Source organism: Oncorhynchus keta, unplaced genomic scaffold, assembly GCF_023373465.1.
Source record: "Oncorhynchus keta strain PuntledgeMale-10-30-2019 unplaced genomic scaffold, Oket_V2 Un_contig_27785_pilon_pilon, whole genome shotgun sequence".
Lineage (NCBI taxonomy): Eukaryota > Metazoa > Chordata > Actinopteri > Salmoniformes > Salmonidae > Oncorhynchus > Oncorhynchus keta.
Window position 1 is genome coordinate 77,470 of NW_026285699.1, and position 7,531 is coordinate 85,000.

General features: G+C 50.2%; 1 long non-coding RNA gene across 1 annotated transcript; it reads left to right on the plus strand.

Annotated features, from left to right (window-relative positions):
- The first annotated feature begins 1,410 nt into the window (after positions 1-1,410).
- On the plus strand, positions 1,411-3,608 carry LOC127922945 (uncharacterized). The gene is made up of 2 exons (XR_008112903.1): positions 1,411-2,880; positions 3,503-3,608. It is a non-coding gene; the product is annotated as an uncharacterized LOC127922945 (long non-coding RNA).
- The last annotated feature ends 3,923 nt before the right edge of the window (positions 3,609-7,531 follow it).

Sequence of the window (7,531 nt, forward strand, 5' to 3'; positions counted from 1 at the left end):
TCCTCTGCGGGGTCCGATACCTCGCCAGACATCATCTGGGCACCCCAGGGGTTATTCGGCAGACGCGATCCTCCAGCCGCAGCGCATAACCCAAAAGCCCCTCTTTTGGGTATCCCAACCCGCTAGGAGGAAACACGCGCTACTGAACAAACTGCCAATCCAGATCTAATCTGGGGTAGATAGTGGTCCAGCGCGTTACGTGAGTCTCCCGTGTGTAAGGGGGCTGGGAGGGTTGAGCCGATAGGTCTGCCAACAGGCCCCAGAGGGTTCCTGAAGGAGTCCGGTCTACCATTTCCTCCCGTCTTCTTGCTTGGTGTATGGTTGGGCCTGCTTGCTTAGGGTCTGCTCGCTGCGGGGGAGTCGACAAAACCGTGCCCCCAGAGTAGTTGGAGAAAAAAGGTTCTCGTCCGTTGGGGGTGCTGGTGGGTATCTTCGGTGAGGTAGATTTGGAAGGATGGTGGGATGGTGAAGGTTCTAGGTATATAACATTTAGATATTTAGATTATATTTTGTAGTTTCTTTTCATCAAAAGGTCCATGGTCATGGTAACCCTGAGTTCAAGAAACTTGGAAAATAAAAGTGATATATTTATATATAGATATATAGTTATATCCCTTTTTTATTTTTATTTTTTTATTTTTAAGAAAGTACTTATTGAGAGTCCATGGGCATGGTAACTCTATGGTGCTATTGAAGGTCTGTTTTTGTGGTCTTAATGACCCCCTATCTTTTGTATGGAATGTGGGGTGTGTAAGGTGCAGGTGTAGTGTCTGTCCAGACGTTCCTCCGCTGTACTGAAAGCCTCAGTGGTGGTCCAGCCGTAGTGGTGGGGGCCTGATGTTCCATTCAGTATCTTTATTCCTGTGTTTTCGGTCCTATTCTTGAGGCGTAGATCCAATGATGCTGGGTTGGTGAGGGTATCGCTTTTAGCTGGGTGTGTTGTTGGGCTGAATGTCGTGGATAAGTCCGGTCCTTGGGGTATCTGTAGGTGGACTTTTTAGCGGAGCTCGGTTCTATGAGTAGATGGCTTGGGAGGGTATGGGACAGGAAGGAGAGTACAGAGGTCACCTCAACACTCTGTCTCTGCTTCGTACCGTTAAGCAACCTGGTCAGGGAAGGTTAAGAGGGTTTGCGTCGTCCAAAAGGAGTCCGTTCTTATGTCAGCCTTGTGAGGGTATGACAGGGTCTCTGGGTCCCCTGGTATGGTGGGGGTAAGCTGTTTTCTTAGAGGGATTTCTTTGTCTTTGGTTCTTAGTTGATCTTGGGTTGGTGAGATCGGGTTGTCCTGTGTGGTCGTAGTAGGAAGATGCCTAATATGCCCTTTGTAGAAGCCTGAGCAGGGGTCTCCGTGTGAGGTGAAGTCGGCGTTCCAATGATGAGACTGGGCTGCCGGTCAACGCTTTTGTCTGCTGGTCCTTCTGTGCGAATCTTCTTTCAGTTGTTTTTGGTATCTAGAGGGTCCAGGAGTCCCACGGTGTGGGATTGGCTGTGGGTCTAGTGGTCAACTGGGGGATTCATCCTGTGGTTCTGTCCAGCAATCCCATGTTTAGATGGTGTTGACTGGGAAGAGAGTATGGGGGTAGGTGGTAACAGAGTTATAACCTGTTCCTGCTGATTATCATTCCATACCACCCAGGTCTGGGTATGGGATGGAGATGAAAATGCAGAGGCCACCTTAACACTCTGCCTCTGCTCCGTTCCCTCAATCACCCTGGTCAGGGTATGATGTGGGGGAAGGTTAGGAGGGGTTGTGTTGCCCAAAAGGAGCCCTTCCCTATGTCAACCTTATGAGGGTATGACCGGGTCTCTGGGTCCCCTGGTATGGTGGGGGTAAGCTGTTTTCTTTGAGGGGTTTCTTTGTCTTTGGTTCTTAGTTGATCTTGGGTTGGTGAGATCGGGTTGTCCTGTGTGGTCGTAGTAGGAAGATGCCTAATATGCCCTTTGTAGAAGCCTGAGCAGGGGTCTCCGTGTGAGGTGAAGTCGGCGTTCCAATGATGAGACTGGGCTGCCGGTCAACGCTTTTTGTCTGCTGGTCCTTCTGTGCGAATCTTCTTTCAGTTGTTTTTGGTATCTAGAGGGTCCAGGAGTCCCACGGTGTGGGATTGGCTGTGGGTCTAGTGGTCAACTGGGGGATTCATCCTGTGGTTCTGTCCAGCAATCCCATGTTTAGATGGTGTTGACTGGGAAGAGAGTATGGGGGTAGGTGGTAACAGAGTTATAACCTGTTCCTGCTGATTATCATTCCATACCACCCAGGTCTGGGTATGGGATGGAGATGAAAATGCAGAGGCCACCTTAACACTCTGCCTCTGCTCCGTTCCCTCAATCACCCTGGTCAGGGTATGATGTGGGGGAAGGTTAGGAGGGTTTGTGTTGCCCAAAAGGAGCCCTTCCCTATGTCAACCTTATGAGGGTATGACCGGGTCTCTGGGTCCCCTGGTATGGTGGGGGTAAGCTGTTTTCTTTGAGGGGTTTCTTTGTCTTTGGTTCTTAGTTGATCTTGGGTTGGTGAGATCGGGTTGTCCTGTGTGGTCGTAGTAGGAAGATGCCTAATATGCCCTTTGTAGAAGCCTGAGCAGGGGTCTCCGTGTGAGGTGAAGTCGGCGTTCCAATGATGAGACTGGGCTGCCGGTCAACGCTTTTTGTCTGCTGGTCCTTCTGTGCGAGTCTTCTTTCAGTTGTTTTTGGTATCTAGAGGGTCCAGGAGTCAGTCCCACGGTGAGGGATTGGCTGTGGGTCTAGTGGTCAACTGGGGGATTCATCCTGTGGTTCTGTCCAGCAATCCCATGTTTAGATGGTGTTGACTGGGAAGAGAGTATGGGGGTAGGTGGTAACAGAGTTATAACCTGTTCCTGCTGATTATCATTCCATACCACCCAGGTCTGGGTATGGGATGGAGATGAAAATGCAGAGGCCACCTTAACACTCTGCCTCTGCTCCGTTCCCTCAATCACCCTGGTCAGGGTATGATGTGGGGGAAGGTTAGGAGGGGTTGTGTTGCCCAAAAGGAGCCCTTCCCTATGTCAACCTTATGAGGGTATGACCGGGTCTCTGGGTCCCCTGGTATGGTGGGGGTAAGCTGTTTTCTTTGAGGGGTTTCTTTGTCTTTGGTTCTTAGTTGATCTTGGGTTGGTGAGATCGGGTTGTTCTGTGTGGTTGGGGTAGGTAGGAGCCTGTAGTGCCATTAGTTGAGGCCTGAACAGGGGTCTCTGTGTGAGGTGAAGTCGGCGTTTCCAATGATGAGACTGGGCTGCCGGTCCTCGCTTTTTATCTGCTGGTCCTTCTGTGCGAATCTTCTTTCAGTTGTTTTTTGGTATCTAGAGGGTCCAGGAGTCCCACGGTGTGGGATTGGCTGTGGGTCTAGTGGTCAACTGGGGGATTCAGCCTGTGGTTCTACCCAGCAATCCCATGTTTAGATGGGGTTGACTGGGAAGAGAGTATGGAGGTAAGTAGTAACAGAGTTTGAACCTGTTCCTGCTGATTAACATTCCATACCACCCAGGTCTGGGTATGGGATGGAGATGAAAATGCAGAGGCCACCTTAACACTCTGCCTCTGCTCCGTTCCCTCAATCACCCTGGTCAGGGTATGATGTGGGGGAAGGTTAGGAGGGTTTGTGTTGCCCAAAAGGAGCCCTTCCCTATGTCAACCTTATGAGGATATGACCGGGTCTCTGGGTCCTCTGGTATGGTGGGGGTAAGCTGTGCGACGATCCTATGATGAGACTAGGTTGCCGGTCGAAACTCTTATTCGGCCGGACCCTCTGTGCGTCTCTTTCAAAAAATGTAGAGGGTCTATGTAGATAACTATGCCCCGTCGAAATTGTTTGGGCTTGTATTGTGATGAAGTAGGGGGTCTGAGTAGCCATCAGAGTGCCCAGGGTCATCGCTGTCCTGTAGATCTTCCGTGTGTGTGTCCCTGTGTAAAACTGAAAGTAAGGAGAGAGAAAAGTACAAAGGAAATTGAGTAGCCAAAAGGAGATACCCCCGAAGTCCGTGTGGAACCTGCCTTCCTTACAGCATCACAACGGATCTAGGGGCAGCCCAGCCACGACGCGTTTCTGCTTTGCTCAGCTTCATCAGGTGGCAGGGAGAAAAAATGTGCAAAAATAGGTGCACTTGGTCGTAGTACGGTAAAAAGGCCGTATTTTGGACCGGAAAAATAAGGATGTGGGTGTATGTGTGGTTGAGGCTCGAAGGTCTAGAAGGTCTATGAAGGTCCGTCGTAGGAGTACCTATATGGGGGAGGAAGTAGTGGGGTTTAGGGTACAGACCGAATTAACGATGTAGCGGAAAGCTGTAGGCTTCTTTTCCTCCGGGAGGAGAAGGGGTAGGGCGGAGAGGGGGTAGGGGATGAGAGGTGCAGAGTGCCCGCTGGTATCTAGATCCTGGTGAGGTGTCTTTATTTAGGGAGTAGCATATAGCTAGAGCCCAGTCGTTCCGATGAGATGCCTGTAGAGAGTACAGGGCCCCAGCTGATGTCTTGATCCAGGTGAGGTGTTTGGGGGGTAGCATATAGTTAGGGCCCAGGGGGTATGAGGCCCCAACTTGATGTCTGGATCCAGGTGAAGTGTCTTTGAGGGAGTAGCATGTAGCTAGAGCCCAAGGGGTGTGTGAAGTCCCAGCTTGATGTCTTGATCCCGATGAGGTGTCTTCTTTAGGGGTATGAGGCCCCAGCTGATGTCTTGATCCAGGTGAGGTGTTTGGGGGGTAGCATATAGTTAGGGCCCAGGGGGTATGAGGCCCCAACTTGATGTCTGGATCCTGGTGAAGTGTCTTTGAGGGAGTAGCATGTAGCTAGAGCCCCAGGGGGTGTGTGAAGTCCCAGCTTGATGTCTTGATCCCGATGAGGTGTCTTCTTTAGGGGTATGAGGCCCCAACTTGATGTCTGGATCCTGGTGAAGTGTCTTTTAGGGAGCAGCATATAGCTACAGTCCAAGGGGTGTGTGAAGTCCAAGCTGATATCTTGATCCCGATGAGGTGTCTTTTTCAGGGGTAAGCATATAGCTAGGGCCCAGTAGATCCGTTGAGGAAGAGGTTGTCCTTGTAGAGTTCCAGCTTGAGTCTTTGTCCAGTTGAAGGCTCTTCGGGGTCTCTTCGACCCTAATGGTGCTGAGACTGAGGGATGCTCCTCTTTTTATGGGAAATAATAGGGGTGTGGTTTAGCCAAAGATCGTTTCTATTGGTGGACCAGGTGTGCATGCGGTGTGCATGTGAGAGGCATGCTTGTCTCTTGGCCAATGAGATTTTTTCGTTTTTTTTCGGGTAGGCGTCTGTTCGTCTGTTAGGTGTAGGGGAGCCTCTATCATTGAATCCTATGGAGAATTATATGGAAAGGATGGAACTTTGCTTTTGGGGTGCTGTATAGGATGTGGGGGTCCCAGAGGTGTGGGGTTAATTTTAGGTAAGACAAGACGTCTAAGGGGTCAGAATAAGCCAAACGTGGAGTTTCTGTGATGAGTAGAAGTATATTAGATCCTCCTCTGAAAAAGTAGTGTTTGACCTCTGTGTCTCCATTGACTTGTGTGTTAGCGTTAGCGTCGGGAGCGGTCTGCTCTTGTTGAGGGTTTGGGCCTGGAAGGAACCCAGGATAAGGTTCTGTAGTTTCAGGAGTCGTTGGGGGTAGGGTGGACATCTGTGGGATTCGAATGAGACTATAGTTGAGTTTCTAGGTGACCCATAGGTCTATCTGTAGGCTTTCAAAGGTGGTGGACATCTTTTTCCGTTTTTTTTTGGAGTTTGCGTTAGAGTGCAGAAAGGAGCGATGTAGAGTTGAAGTGAAGGTCGTGAACTTTGGTCATATCCAGGTGTGTGGGGAACTTAAAACCTTGTTTCTTTGTTGAAGGGTAGTGGTAGGTAGTGTTTCTGGGGGTAGTTTCAGTTTGGCCGGCTTGGAAGTGTTCCTAAACTGTTCGTCTTTAGTTGGTGCTTTTTGACGGAGTATAGCTTCCATCGCGTTTTCGTCCATTTGGGATCCTGGGCATATAGTAGATTTGGCCGTGTTGTTTAGTTAACGTCCACTTGGGGAATGGGAGGTATGGGTCCAGAAAACTTTTTGGCTGTATCCAGTGATGTTTGTCCTCCGAAGGTGATGGGACCACTCCAGAAGGGGAGAGACTTACCTGGGGGAGGGGGAATACTTACCTGGGGGAGGGTCTGGTGTAGGATGTTGGTATTGTTCTGGGTTTTTTGTATGTGGGTGTATGGTGCAGGGGTGTGAGTGTGGTGGGCCTATATAGTAATTTGTATTATTTTGCTCCTAAGTTGGAGATACGGTCATCAGGATGGGTAAAGAAGTCTCTTACATCTGCGTCAGTGTGGTGAATCCAGTTCTTTGTAGAAAAGGTCTTTGTCTTTAGCTGGGGGGTGGAATCCTCTTTGGTGGGAAGGTAAGATCTTGGAGAGGGTCTTCTTTTGTTGATGAAAAAAAAAGGGGGGATCTTTGGGAGGAATCCTCTTCGGTGGAAAAAGGTGGGTATTTGGGGAAGGGTCTTCTTTTGTTGAAAAAGGGGGTTTGGGGGAGAATCCTCTTCTGGAAAAAGTTGGGAATATTGGAAATCTTTGAGAAGAATCCTCTTCGGTGGAAAAAGGTGGGATATTGGGGAAGGGTCTTCTTTCGTTGAAAAAAAGGGGGGTAGTGTAGGTGGTGTATATCCAGGGGTCAGGAGTAGAGTAGGGTTATTTTAGTTGGTATGTAATCTAAGATTTATTTTAAACCTGTTCACCATCAAACCAATCCAGAAGGTACAAGGGTGGAAAAAACCTTGTATAGGGTCAGATTTGGGAGGATCCCAGTAGGTGTAAGGAATAACATTTCCTTGGCTTGCTGCGTCCATACCCTACATCCGGCAACGCAGCGGTGACTCGCCAAGTGTTTGGTTTCTAGTTTTGAGTCGGTTGATCCACTTCCATCTCTGACACGTGGAAACCGGAGGGGGGAAGGGAGGGGTTGCACTCCACATCATATACGCGCTGGTCGGAGGGTACGGGCGCGGCCGGCCAAAGTTGTAGGCCCCATGGTAGCCCACTTGTAGATTAACCCGTTGGTTGGGTTAAAGGACTGTCTGTCTGTAGGGTTAAGGTTAGGTATGGTTTAAGAATGGTTAAGGTTAGGGTTTGGGTTTAGGGTAAGATATGGTTTTTTAAGAAGGTTTAAGGTTAGGGTTAAGTTTAGGTATGGGTTTTGGGATGGTTAGGGTTAGGGTTAGGGTTAGGGTTAGGGGGGGGTTAGGGTTAGGGTTAGGGTTTAGGGTTAGGGTTTAGGGTTAGGGGTTAGGGGTTAGGGTTAGGGCCAGGGTTAGGGCCAGGGTTAGGGTTAGGGTTAGGCCAGGGCCAGGCCAGGCCAGGGGCCAGGGTTAGGGTTAGGGCCAGGGGGTTAGGGTTAGGGTTAGGGTTAGGGGTTAGGGTTAGGGTTAGGCCAGGCCAGGGCCAGGCCAGGGGCCAGGGCCAGGTTAGGCCAGGCCAGGGGCCAGGGCCAGGCCAGGGCCAGGGGCCAGGCCAGGGCCAGGGCCAGGGCCAGGCCAGGCCAGGGC